We start from the raw sequence: 14,493 nt of genomic DNA, 5'->3' as shown, positions 1-14,493 counted from the left end.
TATTATTATTATTATTATTATTATGGCAGTATACAAACTTCCGGATGCCCACATCTATCGACCTTGATTGGGTGGCAAACCGTAGCCACTCAATGCATAGATTAAACCTAACCTATTTGTATGAAAAATGCAAGACTATATTTAATTTTCAGATAAATAATAATGTAATAAAAAATGCCCTTCTTTGATAAGGATTCTTCAAAATGTTAAGCTAGTATGCAATATTTAGCGTACTAGTGATGACTGACTTTTGCATTTGTAGTGCTGTCGCATCGTTTTTTTTCTCCAACGACCTGCCTTAGTGCCTTACTAACTTCTCTCAAGTGGCCTCCAAGAAAGTGTCACACAATGCTTGGGGAATCTCTGCTGCAGCTCCCAACGCAGTGGACCGTACTTAGAGGTCTTCTCAGCAGCCTTCTCTTCTCTATTCTCAGCCACTGGGCAGCTCATCTCTATCAGTGACACTACGTTTTGCTCTGCTTGTCCACAATGATCGCCTCGACTCTGTTAGCCTTCAAATGCGTGCTGTCTGCATAAAGAGGAATGTCCCAGTAAGCCACCGCAGTCTCATCTTCATACATTGGCTTCGGTTGGGCTTTCGATTACCATGGCCCCACTGACAAAACAAGGTCCAGGGATGTGATTATTTCAAAAAAACAGAAACAAGTACTTTGACTGAGCTAAAGCGCCACACCCAGCTAGAATGTGTGAAATGCTCTCTGTAGCTTTGCCACACACGCGGCAACGTTCATCTCCGCTCAAAGCAGCCCCAGTCTTCCTGTGATAGAATTCTTTTGTTGGTAGTAGCTGCTTATACAATTCTTGTAAGCCAGCAGCGACATAAATTGGTGCCATCTTACAAAGGTGGAGTTAGGAGGATCAGGCCTTCTGATTTACATTGTCGTCTTCCCATCTTTCCCTTTTCATCTTACCCTGCCATCTTTCTTTCATCACAGTTGGTCTTGCTTCCTTCTGCCAAGCACTAGATAGATACTCCTTCACTTTCTTCCTTTCTAGATCTTCGCCATCCTCTGTGATACACTTGGGTTCCGGGTAAACCAGCTGGAGTTGGACACCTAACTCTTCAGCATATTTCCTTGGATTCTTGATCATTGATTGTGGCCCTATACTAACAGATTTCTCTACAAAAAATTCTTACTGCTGACATTGATGGGTCAGGATTCTGATTTGGGTTCATAGCAGCCTTGACCTTGATGTTCTTGTACTCCTGCTCTACGGCTGGAAGTCCACTTCTACCAGACTTCCTGGACATGTACAGGACTGCTGTCGCTCCTTGAGGGTGATTTCCTCTATTTCTCAGGATGATTTTCCTGGCTTTCCTGTAAAACTGCTGAAGGTCGCTTAGCGGCCACGTCTGGGTCAACATAAAGTATATCAACAGTGGTAAGGCATACTGGTTTGATGCAGTCACCCCAGAGTAGTCCGATAAAAGACTGGACCATATGATGGATAACCTTAGACGTGCATTCAAGGACCCGCTTGTCTTCTTGCTTGGCATTTTCCAACACTCCTAGAAATTTGTAGGTGGCTGCAGATCGCCTTCAGGTCATCTATCTTCATACTTCCGGCATCTTAGTCAAGAGTACCTCCCTTGACATGTTCTAAGTCCAACACATTTCATTCCTCCTTTACATACCCATCACTCTTTCCTACTTGTTTGCTGATGCAGCAAAGATGTAGAGTGAATGAGTCACTTTCGTCAACAAAGGTCTCGATAGCTTATATCCCTCTGTTGCTTCCAGCCGCCACGTAATTGGATTAAGGCACAGAGTAAAGGGAGGGCATCGCCCTGTGGTACGCCCCTTCTAAACTGTGTCACATTATTATTAGGCTATATCTCAGTAGTGCAACACTCTCAACACGCGCCTGTCGATTCTTCAATGAATCCCTTTGAAGTTGCGTCACATCTCGTTGATTTGTATGATAATGTCTTGCTATCCCTCATTGATTCTTACGCTCCAGTCAAGACGAAGACCATCGTCCTTAGACCTAGAGCTGCATGGTATTCAAATGGCATTGCTGAATGCAAGAAACGAAGAAGACAATTGGAGAGCAAGTGGAGACGAACTAGGCTTCTTTGTGATCGAGTTAGCTACGAGAACCAGTGTGCTGAGTGTGAGGGGTGATTGTAACGTTACGTAATCGCCAAAGGCTTTATCTCAAAGGCCAGGTTGATATATTTCTCCTCTTTCTCATGCTCCGTCAGGTATGTCGGGAGAACAGGGCAAGGGATGTCAATAATGTCGCATTCGTTTGTTTTCTTGTCGTTCAACGACAATGTCAGGCACGTTAAGCGACACTTTCCGATCTGTCTGGATGGTAAAATCCCAAACAGTTTTAACATTATCATTCTCTAGAACACTTTCGAGGGAAGACTCAAACCACTTTCCTCCAATGTTTAACTGACACTGAAGCGATAGATCCCAATGTAGGGCCTTTGCAAGAGTGTCGTGTCTCCATTTACATTGTGTTTGTGCGATCTTAGGGCATTCACTCACAATATGATTGACCGTTTCATTCTTCTGGTGGCACAGGCTACAAAGTGTTATCTTGTAACTTATCGATCTTAGCTTTTATGGCATTGGCTCTCAGTGCCTGGCTCTGGGAAGCCATCAGCAACCCCTACTTCTTTGATCACTTTACAGTACCCCCAAGATATTTGTAGCTTTAACCCTTCTCCAGGTTCTTAATTTCTCTATCATTCGGCATTCTTATTCCATCCGTCTTTGTTACTTTTCCTCTAGACATAACGAGCATCGCGCATTTGCTTATGCCAAACTGCATTCCAATATCTGCAATATGTAGATTTAGCCAAGCCTAAAAGCGGAGCTCCGTGGTTATTTATTCTTACTGCCTGTAGGGTTAATGAAAATACAAGGTTTCGAATTTTCCGTGTTTTGCTCCTTTAATAATTAAATCATTTTCTTTGCTTTCTTCTATAGAAAAATTAATTGCCTAACTAGTTTCTTCCACGATAAATTTTATGTTAAAACCGATATCACATGAATCACAAAACGATGAGTAGGATATCGGTTTTTCGAGTGAAAGTTACTTTGGAATTCACAAGTTGGGTAATGAATTTTTGTTGAACCACATGAGTTTTAAAAGAAAACAAGCACACCCTCAACACGCGAATGGAAACGGAAAAAAGCCATTTCAGAGTCAACTGTCAATAGCCAAGGAATAGGAATCATGCTAAAATTAGAAGCCATTAAAAAAATGTCAGGTAAGGTGTCAGCTGTATCTTTCATTCAATCCTGACTTGGCTTGTTCGCAAAATGACGCAGTTGAAGCAATGGAGCAGTACATAAAGGCTATACGATCGTGGATGATCAAGGACAAACTACGCATGAATGATAGTAAGACGGAGTATATTACAGTTGTCCATAAGAAAAACAAAGAAAACTCTGGGAGATAGATCATTCCAAACAGCTGCCCCTGTATTGTGGAACAGCCTGCCTGCGAGTGTGAGAGACATCGATGACTTTTTGGTTTTTAAACGAACTATAAAGACTTATTTATTTAGGAAGGCTTTTCCCTTTTATTGGTAGATTGACTACTTTTAAAGTTATTAATTTCAAGGATTCTTAATTATATTTTATTGTAATTATTAGGAGTAATTTTAGTTGTAAGGCGCATTTGATCATATTCAGATGTTAATTTGCGCCTAATAAGTAATAAATTATTATTATTGTTATTATTATTATTATTATTATTTACTGGTACACTTTTTTCCACTTTATCTCTGAAAACGAGACCATTCACATTTTGATGTATTTTATTGAAACACAACAGCTTGGCCTGGAACAAGAATTGGCAGAATACGGCAATGCAACCAAGAAAGGAAAAAGTTCAATTAAGATCCGCTCCAACTCTTAAATAACGTTTAGGTGCCTTAAAAAAACTTCTGAAAACACAAGCTACGATTACGTGTTTATAACAAAAGGGCAAAATTTTTTTGTCACTGTCGAGGCACATCAAACACCAGTTGGCCAAACTGATTAAAAAGCACTTGTTCGCTCGCATTTTAGAGCAAAACGAATCAACTTTCTCTTTATGTACAAAAGAGTACAGATAATTGTTATTTAATTCCAGTTGACAATAAAAATTCTATTTTCATTCCTGAACAAAGGAAAAACTGATTAAACCGCTTTTTGAAACTAACAAAGGGTTTTGTGCCAAAGGAAAGAATTTGTGGAGTAACTTCTTCCACTAAGTATGAGCTATAACTGGTATTCTGTTTGGTCGTTGTTGTTCTGTTTCGCTCTCCTTTCGTTTCTGTTCTGGTCATAGGTCCTCCAGGGATCATTTAACCTTATCAGAGCTTCTAAAGATATGCCAAAATTGCAACACAGAGAAAAAAGCAGCTATAAGCACTCAGCTTTAAGTTTATATCCCTCCGATGGTTGACTTGAATATATGCCTAGCCGCCAGTGTGGACCCCAGATATCATGAAGAAAACATTTTCCAAAGCGTTTTCCACCTGAATACAAAAAGAGTCGACTGTGTAAGAACTATAGTTGACGTAGTATGGCCGTGTAGCCGCGTTGAGCCACAGAAAGTGCGTGAAAAATGAATCCTCGCTTATGTTTAAGTGAGTTAACCTTGCTTGAGCCTGCAATCAAATCGAAAACCATTGCCTCGTCAGTGGTCAACTTTAAAAAAACAGCTGACATGTGTGAGCTCTAAAGCTTGAGCCTGCAATATGGTCATGTTATACTGGTCAGCGGGTACCTAGTTTTGACAGGTCTCACTTGATCAAAACATGCATAAAAAACCATTACCTGGTCAGCGGTCAATTTAAAAAAGCAAAACAGCTGACCTCTGGAGCTCTAAGCTTGAGCCCGCGGTATGGTCACGTGATACTGTTCAGTGGGTACCTTGTTGTGACACGTGTCAATTGATTACAACATGGATGTCCAATATCAAAGATGTATGCTGTGAGCTAGCATGATACTGGTCACATTTGCATACATGGAGGGGTGGCGTACGTACATATGTACGGACGGTCGATGACGTCATGGCTATAAAACCAAAATTCCTTGCATGGATGGGTTACCATATTTTCTTAACCACTCACATCGTATGAAATAAGTCCCCTCTCCGATCTAGTGAACAGTTTGTCATCATCCATAAATGTCAGATGGTAGGGCAGTCTTCTCTCCATTAAGATTGTAAGCAAATTTCGATTCCCTTGGTATAATCGTCATAGGAATTATAGAAATAACAAACAGAAGAGGTGATAAGGAGTCTCCCTGGAATATATGTTGTGGTTTAATTTAGTTTTCTGTTTAAAAATTCTCAAACCAGATTGTTTTTTTGAAACCGAACTGGGGTGCAGGGATGGCGCAGTGGTGAGAGCTCTCGCCTCCCACCAATGTGGTCCAGGTTCGACTCCCAGACTCGATGCCATATGTGGCTTGAGTTTGTTGGCTCTGTACTCTGCTCCGAGAGGTTGTCTCCAGTAAATCTCATCTGAATACATGAAATAAAAATGCAGTCAAAACAAAGTCTTTCTTCATTTATTTGCAAACTGAACAAATGCTATAAACAAATATTGTTAGCTTCCTTGCAAGCAGCTGTGAACGAATTTTCTGTGCAATAATTGAGTGTCACATTGCTCGAAGTGCAAGGATATAACCTTGAAAATGAAATAAATCCTCTTAATGATTCCTTGTGGAGTAACTATTTTAGCATAGTCTTTCCTAATCACCATTATTTTGCCCAACAGCATGTTCGGGTGTATAGGACTCGTTTTGTCTATCCTGACTATTTTGATTTTGATTCTATTGACTCTGTCCTCGCGTATCTTCTGGCGTTTGGCTGCTCTTTTAACAGTTTTACACTGATAATTCTCGAAAGTGTGTTTATCAGAAGCTAGCTCACTGGCCTCCCCTTGACATGTAATGTCTTCATCAGAGTTCTGGTGGTTCTCACGGTGGGCCGTTATTCCGAAAACTGCTTTGTATGGTGTTGTATTTATTGCCCTGTCGAGAGTGATGTTCATAGTATATGAAGCCTGCATTGTGTACTCGCACCATCTTTCAATGTTCTTGTTATTTGACCCCATAATTATTGACCTCGTATTTTCTTTCCTTGTTGTGTTGCTTCTTTCCACAAGACCTTGTGTGGTTGGAGTTCTTGCCGCTCCATGGGACAGCTTGATTTGATTTTCCTCACAAAAAGATGTGAGTTTCGCATTGCAAAATTCACCTCCATTGTTTGTAAGGATTTTTTTCGGGCATCCATAGGAATAGCAGTAATTCTTTACAGCATTGAGAACTTCATCTGCTGATTTGGCGTGTAGTGGATGTGAATTGACGAACTTTGTATGATGATCGATAAGATTAATTACCAGCTTGTGAGGATTTCGACATGTGCATGGTAAATTCCGAAAGTCCATCGAGTCTATCTCCAGCGTTGACAAAAATGACGCTGCTTGTAATGGTTTGGTTACCTCTTTGACTCTACTGGTTATTCGTACTGGTTATTCATTTTGTAACCAATCTCAATTTACAAATTCTTAATATTGTACATTTGTTATATTTTATATACTTTACTATTGTAGTCATAATATATTTCCTGTAATTCAGTTCATTCTGCAAGATGAAACATTAAAGTTATTACTAATTATAGCTGTCACTAAAGTGCCAAGAAGCGAGGCTTGGCGCGTGGCGGCTGCAAACATCACACGGCATTCTCGTGCGGCACTCTCATTGCCCATTGCTACGGTCAACATTTCATTGCTCTGGTCTACATTACACTGAAATTTGAAGCACCTCTGAGATTTTGTCCACCTAAAAATCTTCTCGCGGCAATTATTTGACCATATTGCGGGCTCAAGCTTAGAGCTCATTGAGGTCAGCTTTTTTTTAAAGTTGACCACTGACCAGGTGCTGGTTTACAATTGAATTGCAGGCTCAACCCACGTTAACTCACCTGAACATAAGCAACACTTCATTTTTCGCGCGCTTTCTGTGGCTCGACGCAGCTACACGGCCATGTTACATCAACAAAAGTTCTTACACAGTCAACGCTTTTCGTGTTCAGGTGGAAAACGGTTTGGAAGATGTTTTATTTCTGCATTTTTCTTTTTTTCTTTTTTTATTTTTTTATTGAAGATACAAGACACAACAACACTATACATCACTATTTAAGTAATTACAATGCAGGGCTAAAGGCATGCCTTTAATGCCTTCTGCAATTTTCGCTGGTTTCAATCCAGTTTGACATATCATGATATTTGTTGTCCACACTGGTGGCTACGCAGTTATTCAAGTGAAGCATCAATGGGATGTAAACTTAGAGCTGAGTGTTTACTTTTCATTTGCAAAGGGCTGCTTTTTTCTCTGTATTGCAATTTTTGGCATATCTTTAGAAGCTCTGATAAGGTTTCATGATGCCTGGAGGACCTACGTCTAGAACAGAAACGAAAGGAGAGCGAAAGAGAACAACAACGACAAAACAGAATACCATTAATAACTCATACATAGCGGAAAAGTTACTCCACAAATTCTTTCCTTGCGCACTAAACCATTTTTTATTTTTATAGATGGGTTATTTAAAGTGAACGCGTATTTTTAAACGGTGGTTTAATCGGTTTTTCCTTTGTTCAGGAATCAAAATCGATTTTTTATTGTCAACTGGAATTTAATAAGAATTATCTGTACTCTTTTGGACATAAAGAAAAAGTTGATTTGCTTGTTTGCTTTGCTCTAAAATGCGAGAGAACAAGTGCTGTGCCCAACTGGTTTTCGTTGTGCCTTGACAGTGACAAGAAAATAAATAAAGAAATTTGATAGAAATAAGAGAATTTAAAAGTGAATTAAAAGAATGATGAAATACATACATAAACTAGAAATAGAAATTTAAGAAATAAAAATAATTATTAAAAAATTTACGCCACCTGAAGTGGACTGTTCATATTTCATTCAGTCCAAATGGTATATTTAACTTGCCATTTTGATAATTAGCAGTTCACAAAAAAAGGAAAGAACGGAATCTAAGTATGTATTACATTTTCAAAGAACCAAAAGCAATTCGACAAAACCAATATTTCGCAGATAACTTGCCCTCTGTGTGACATCGCTAAACCTAACTTTGCCTGTGTATTCATTTGTTTCTTTATTTGTCAATCTACATTTTGATCTTACTATTTTTCCTCGCTGAATATTTTTCAAGGTTTTAGTTTGAACTTTGCAAGAAGTTTTTGTTGAATGGTTCAATGGTTGAAGGGTTAATTCACACGGGCAGTTAATTTTTGGAAAGCAAAGCTTGAGTTTGTTTCGAGGCAACAGGGCTTTCCAACAAAACTGAAGGTGTTATTTCTCACATTTTCTAGTCATGGTCAAAACTGGACTGTTCTTTACTCTTTTTTTTCGTAAAAGTGAACTGCTAATTATGAAAATGACGAGTTAAATGTACCATTTGGACTGAATGAAATATGGAAAAATCCACTTCATGCGGCATGAAGTTTGTAATAATTATTATTTTTATTTGTTAAATTTCCATTTCTTGTTTATTCTATGTATTTTATTATTCTTTTAATTCACTTTTAAATTCTTTTATTTCTATTTTTTTAAAATTTCTCTTTGTAATTTTTTTAATTATTTCTTTTTGGAGTCCGCACTCTGCAGTCCACACTCCGTACTCTACGTTTTCGGAACAGCTAGGAAATTTTGCCCTTATGTTATAAACACGTATTCGCAATGAGTTCCTCGTGAAATTAGGGGGAAATCTCTCTAGCTTGTGTTTTCAGAAGTTTGTTTAAAGCACCCAAACATTATTTAAGTGTTGGAGCAGATGGTGTTTGAAGTTCATCCTTTGTTGGTTGCATTGCCGTGTTTTGCCGATTCTTGTACCAAGCCAACCTGGTGTGTTTCAATGAAATACATCAAAATGTGAATGATCTTGTTTTTAGAGATAAAGTGGAATAAATTACATCCGTAAAAGTCTTCTTTGACCTTGAATTGACAAAGTTGTTTTCATGGCTTCTAATTTTACCATGATGGCTATTCGCTGGCCATTGACAGTTGACTCTGAAATGGCTTTTTTTCCTTTTCCATTCGCTCGCTGAGGGTTCGGTTGTTTTCTTTTTAAAACTCATGCGGTTCAAGAACAAATTATTGCCAAACCGGTAAAACGCAAAGTAAATTTCACTAGAAAAACCGATCGCGAACACATCCCTTTGTGATTCATGCGATATTGTTTTTTAGCGTAAACTTTACCGTGGAATTCACTAGTTAGGCAATGAATTGTTCTATAGAAGAAAGCAAAGAAAATGATTTAATTATTATAGCAGCAACAGAAACCTTTTATTTTCACAAACCCGACAGCCAGTAAGAATAAATAACCAGGGAGCTCTCCTGGCTAAATCTAGGGAGCTCCGCGGCTTGGCTAAATCTATATGTTATTATTCATTCCAAATTGCAATCGAAATCAGGAACCAAGTTACTGATATTATTGCTTTCACTATGTTGACAATATATCAGCCGAGAAAACACTGAAATATGAATGTTACTCACAGTATCTTTAGCTTGGTCAAATTGCGAAATATATGTCGATTCAAATCCCCTAAATTGTTGTGTCGAATAAACCTGTCCATAGAAAAATTGTGTTATGGAATAAAATTTAAGGAACTTTTTACTTTACCTTGGCATAGCCACGTAATAAACCCAGTTAAGGAAAGAAAGCAGAAATAAAACAAATAAAAAAGGGCAAACGGTTTGTCACTTTTTCCGTCAACTAATGTGTACTGTCCTTCACCATGTCACAATAATTTGTAGCCCTTGTTACTACTGGAGTGAATCTTGTCATTATTATGAAAACAACTGGAGTTAACAAGTTTATGCAATAATAATCATTTTGACAATAAATTATTTGTGTTACCCTAAGGTAATTCCACATTAAAGGGGAACCCCTTTCTTTTTAAACAGACATTACTTACTTTGTGCAAGTTAGGCGTTGGAGGTTTTTCTTCCATAAATGTCAAATCAAACATATAAAACAAAGCTCTTGCTTACAGAGAAGACAGTTCAGTCATGCTATCAAAAATCCTATTGGAATGGGGTTTGCGTGTGTAGTAATTTGACACCATAGGTCATACTGTTTTTGCTTGGACACAAAGCCAAATTTTCATATTTTATTCCCACCAGATTCAATTCTAGTTTGTTTATTTATTTGCATTTTTGTGCGAGAAATCCGTCGCTCTTTCCTTGACATTCATCGAAAACGACTAAAAATGCAATTTTACTCTAAGGATGTTGACGGAGGTGTAAGTCCCAAGTTCAGAGTGTACCTCGCATCTCCTTCCACTTCCTTCCACCATTTAATATTTTGGTCCCTATGACCTGTATCCAGCTGTATCCTTATTAACATGCAGCATCCTTCATTAGGAAACTCAAGAATACATCACCCTTAGATAATGGAGCTTCCCTTCCATAACTTTAAAACCAAACATTTAAACAGAGTTTCTCCTTACAGATGGGTCAGTTTGGTAAGGCTATCAAAAATCCCCAGTGGAAGACTCTTCATCTTATTGTTAGACAGATCCCTGTTAAAACAATGGCACAAAAATGTTTTAAGAAACGATACAAGTATGACTTGGGTAATTTTCCCAACACGACTTTATCAATGGCTTGTGTCAGCATTACATGGTTCTTATCCGGATACTATTTTCACTCCAAAAACACCCTGGTAATGTTTTTTTTTGCTAGAAGAAATCGATCTCGCCGTGGCATTTATCGCAAACAGCTGAAAATGCAATTTTACTCTTTGGATGTTGTAGGGCAAAAAAGTCTTAAGTTTAGAGTGCACCTTTCATCTCCTTCGATCAATTTAATATTCGGTTGGTATGGTCCTTATTCAGCTGGTTCCTTATTTACAAGCGGCGACTTTCATTGGGAAACCCAAGAATACATCACCCTTCCATTCAAAAAGTGAAGCTTGAATATACAGTAGAGGCAGCTAAGTTTTGAGTATCGAAGTATCGGCTGCACTTAGGAAATCTGAATTGGCGAATAATCGATAAGAAAGGAGTTTCTCTTTGCTTTTGTGACAAGTGCACTCATGGAAAATTGTTTTGATAAAGAGAAGGAACATTCTGACAAGGATAAATCAAAATGCCATAATCTACATTTCGTGAACGTTCTTCACTTTTTTTCTGTATTAATTTAAGGAGTGGCTGAATAATGGATGTCTATTAATTTTATATGAAAGCTTAACTGTCGACTTTATATATTGTAAGTTAATTCTTTGTAAGAACAGTTAGAGACATACACGTCTTTAATCACAAAATTGTAGATTTCTGTTTAAGGTACTTACAGTTCCCTCTTATATTTCAGATCTATAACAACTTTGATGTGTGACACCTTGATTTTGTTATTAAATAGCCCCCTCCCATTTATTTGCAACGTGATATTTTAGCAAGTAAAGGTAATGTCAAGCTTTATAAGGATCAACTACGGTTCCCTGTGATACTACCTTCTCTGGAAGGAATGGTTAAAGAAAGTACACCTCTTACATCTCGCCATAAACCCATCTTATAGATGGATCGTAACATGCTAGCTCAAGTTTTAGGGGAGCTCCGCGCGCAGAGCACCGTTGTTAAGAAAATATGGTAACCCATCGATGCGAGAAATTTTGGTTTTCTAGCCATGACATCATCGACTGTCCATACATACGTACGTACGTCCACCCTTCCATGTTGGCCAATGTGACCAGTATCATCCTAGTCTACAGCATACATCTTTGATATTGGACATTCATATTTTGATCAATTGACACCTGTCAAAACAAGGTATCCGCTGACCAGTATCACATGATCATATCGCGCACTCAAGCTTAGAGCTCACCGAAGTCAGCTTTTTTTTTTTTTTTAAAGCTGACCGCTGATCAGGTACTGGTTTTCGATTGGATTGCAGGCTCAACCCACGTTAAATCACCTGAACATAAGCGAGGCTTCATTTTTCGCGCGCTTTCTGTGGCTCGACGCGGCTATACAAGCATACTACGTCAACTATAGTTCTTATACAGTCAACGCTTTTTGTGTTCAGGTGGAAAACGGTTTGGAAGACGTTTTATTTCTGCATTTTTCGCTGGTTTCAATCCAGTTTGACATATCATGATATCTGTGGTCCACACTGGTGGCTACGTAGTTATTCAAGTCAAGCATCCGAGGGATATAAACTTAGATCTGAGTGTTTATTTTTAATTTGCCCTGAGTTTTTTTTTTTCTGTATTGAAATTTTTGGCATATCTTTAGAAACTCTGATAAGGTTACATGATGCCTGGAGGACCTATGTCTAGAACATAAACAAACGGAGAGCGAAAGAGAACAACAACGACAAAACAGAATACCAGTAATAACTCATACTTAGTGGAAGAAGTTACTCCACAAGTTCTTTCCAAGGGCACTAAACCGTTTGTTATTTTTACCAATGCGTTATTTAAAGTGGATGCGTATTTTGAAAAGGTGGTTTAATCGGTTCTTCCTTTGTTCAGGACTGAAAATCGAATTTTCATTGTTAACTGGAATTAAATAACAATTTTCTGTACTCTTTTTGGACGTAAAGAAAAAGTTGATTTGTTTTGCTCTAAAATGCAAGAGTACACATGCTTTTTTAATCCGCTTGCCCACCTTTTTTTCGTTGTGCGTCGGCAGTCGCCAGGTACAAAACACAGGTCACATGTAATTTTTTTTGCCAATACAAAAAGTATCCTAAACACTTATAAACTCTTACCTTAAGCCTATTTAGGCCTAAAAACTTTTAAGCCTAAAACAAGGTTAGGTTTTATGAATGTTTAAGATCCTTTTCGTCTTGGTAAAACAATGACCTGTGACCTGTGTTTTGTACCTGCCGCAATGAGCTATCGTAAAATTTGGGTGAAATCTCACTGGCTTGTGTTTTCAGAAGTTTTTGTTTAATATACCTAAACCTTATTTTATGGCCTCTAATTTTAGCGTGATTCTTATTCACTGGCTATTGATAGTTGACTCTGAGATGGTTTTCTCCTTTCCATTCTCTCGCTGAGGGTGTGCTTGTTTTCTTTTAAAACTCATGCGGTTCAAGAAAAATTCATTGCGAAACTTTTGAATTCCAAAGTGCATTTGACTTGAAAAGCGATATCATACTCATCGCTTCGTCATAAAATTTACAATTTACCATTTAAAATTTACCTGGGCATCCAAACATTATCTGTGGTGTGTTATATAGACAGCATAATTTTCTATCGCAATTTTTGGACTATTTTGATGAGGACAATAATAATAATAATAATAATAATAATAATAATAATAATAATAATAATAATAATAATTATTATTATTATTATTATTATTATTTTAATCATTTCTACTGTGGCGGCTACATTAATATATGATCGAAGGTGTGTTACAATCAATTGAAAAAAATAATAACTGTCTTCATATATATAAATATTACAAAGCCTAGGTAAAAAAAGTATTGATATATAAAAGAGAAAACTAACAGAATATATCTATTTATAATAAAAATAACAGAATATATCCATTCAAGATAAAAATAACGTACAATTAAAAAACTATACAATCTCCTGATAGGCTTTTCTAAATAATAAAGTAATTAACTGCACCTTAAAGGAGTCCACTGATGTTATTTTCCTTAATGACTAAGGAAAAGAGTTCCATAGTTTCGGGGCAGCAGCACAGAAGGCCTGATCCACGTTATCTTTGTGCGCACTATAGGATGAGCTAACAGTAGCTCGTTATTTGACCTTAGAGAATAGCTGGATTCTGCTTTAATAGTTATAATGTCACTGATATATTTCGGTGCCGTACCATTAATTGCCTTATATGTAATCACTAAAACTTTGAATATGATTCTATAATGCACAGGCAGCCAATGAAGTTCAAAAAGCACTAGTGAGATATGTTCAAAGCACAATATATTACAAATAAGGCGCGCGGCAGTATTCTTAACACATTGTAATTTAGACAGTTGAGCTTGAGGCAAACCATACAACAGACTATTACAATAGTCGATTTGTCTCGTCACCAACGCATGCACAAGCAGTTTAGTACACTCAACTGACAGAAATTTTCTTATTTGCCTAATAAGTGCAGATAAAAGTATGATGCACTACAAATTTTATTAATATTAGTAACCATCCTGAGCTGCCGGTCAAACCAACCAACAGCCGAAGTTCTTGGCTTCCTGGCAAGGGTAATGAGATGATCACCCACAGCAAGGGGTTCTGCACATAGCTTAGCTAACTGCTGTCTCTTACCAACCAATAGAAACTCAGTCTTCGCATCATTAAGCTTGAGGCGATCGATTAACATCTATTGACGAAGGTCATCTATGCACTGCTGCATATGCAAAAGTGCCTCTACATGACTCTCACTCAAACCAGGCTTGAACGAAAAATAAAGCTGCGTATCATCAGCATAACAATGCACTTCTGGACGATGACGAAAAGTTTTGAAGCATAAAT

Source organism: Montipora capricornis, chromosome 14, assembly GCF_036669925.1.
Source record: "Montipora capricornis isolate CH-2021 chromosome 14, ASM3666992v2, whole genome shotgun sequence".
NCBI lineage: Eukaryota > Metazoa > Cnidaria > Anthozoa > Scleractinia > Acroporidae > Montipora > Montipora capricornis.
Note: the sequence above shows the minus strand (reverse complement) of the source record.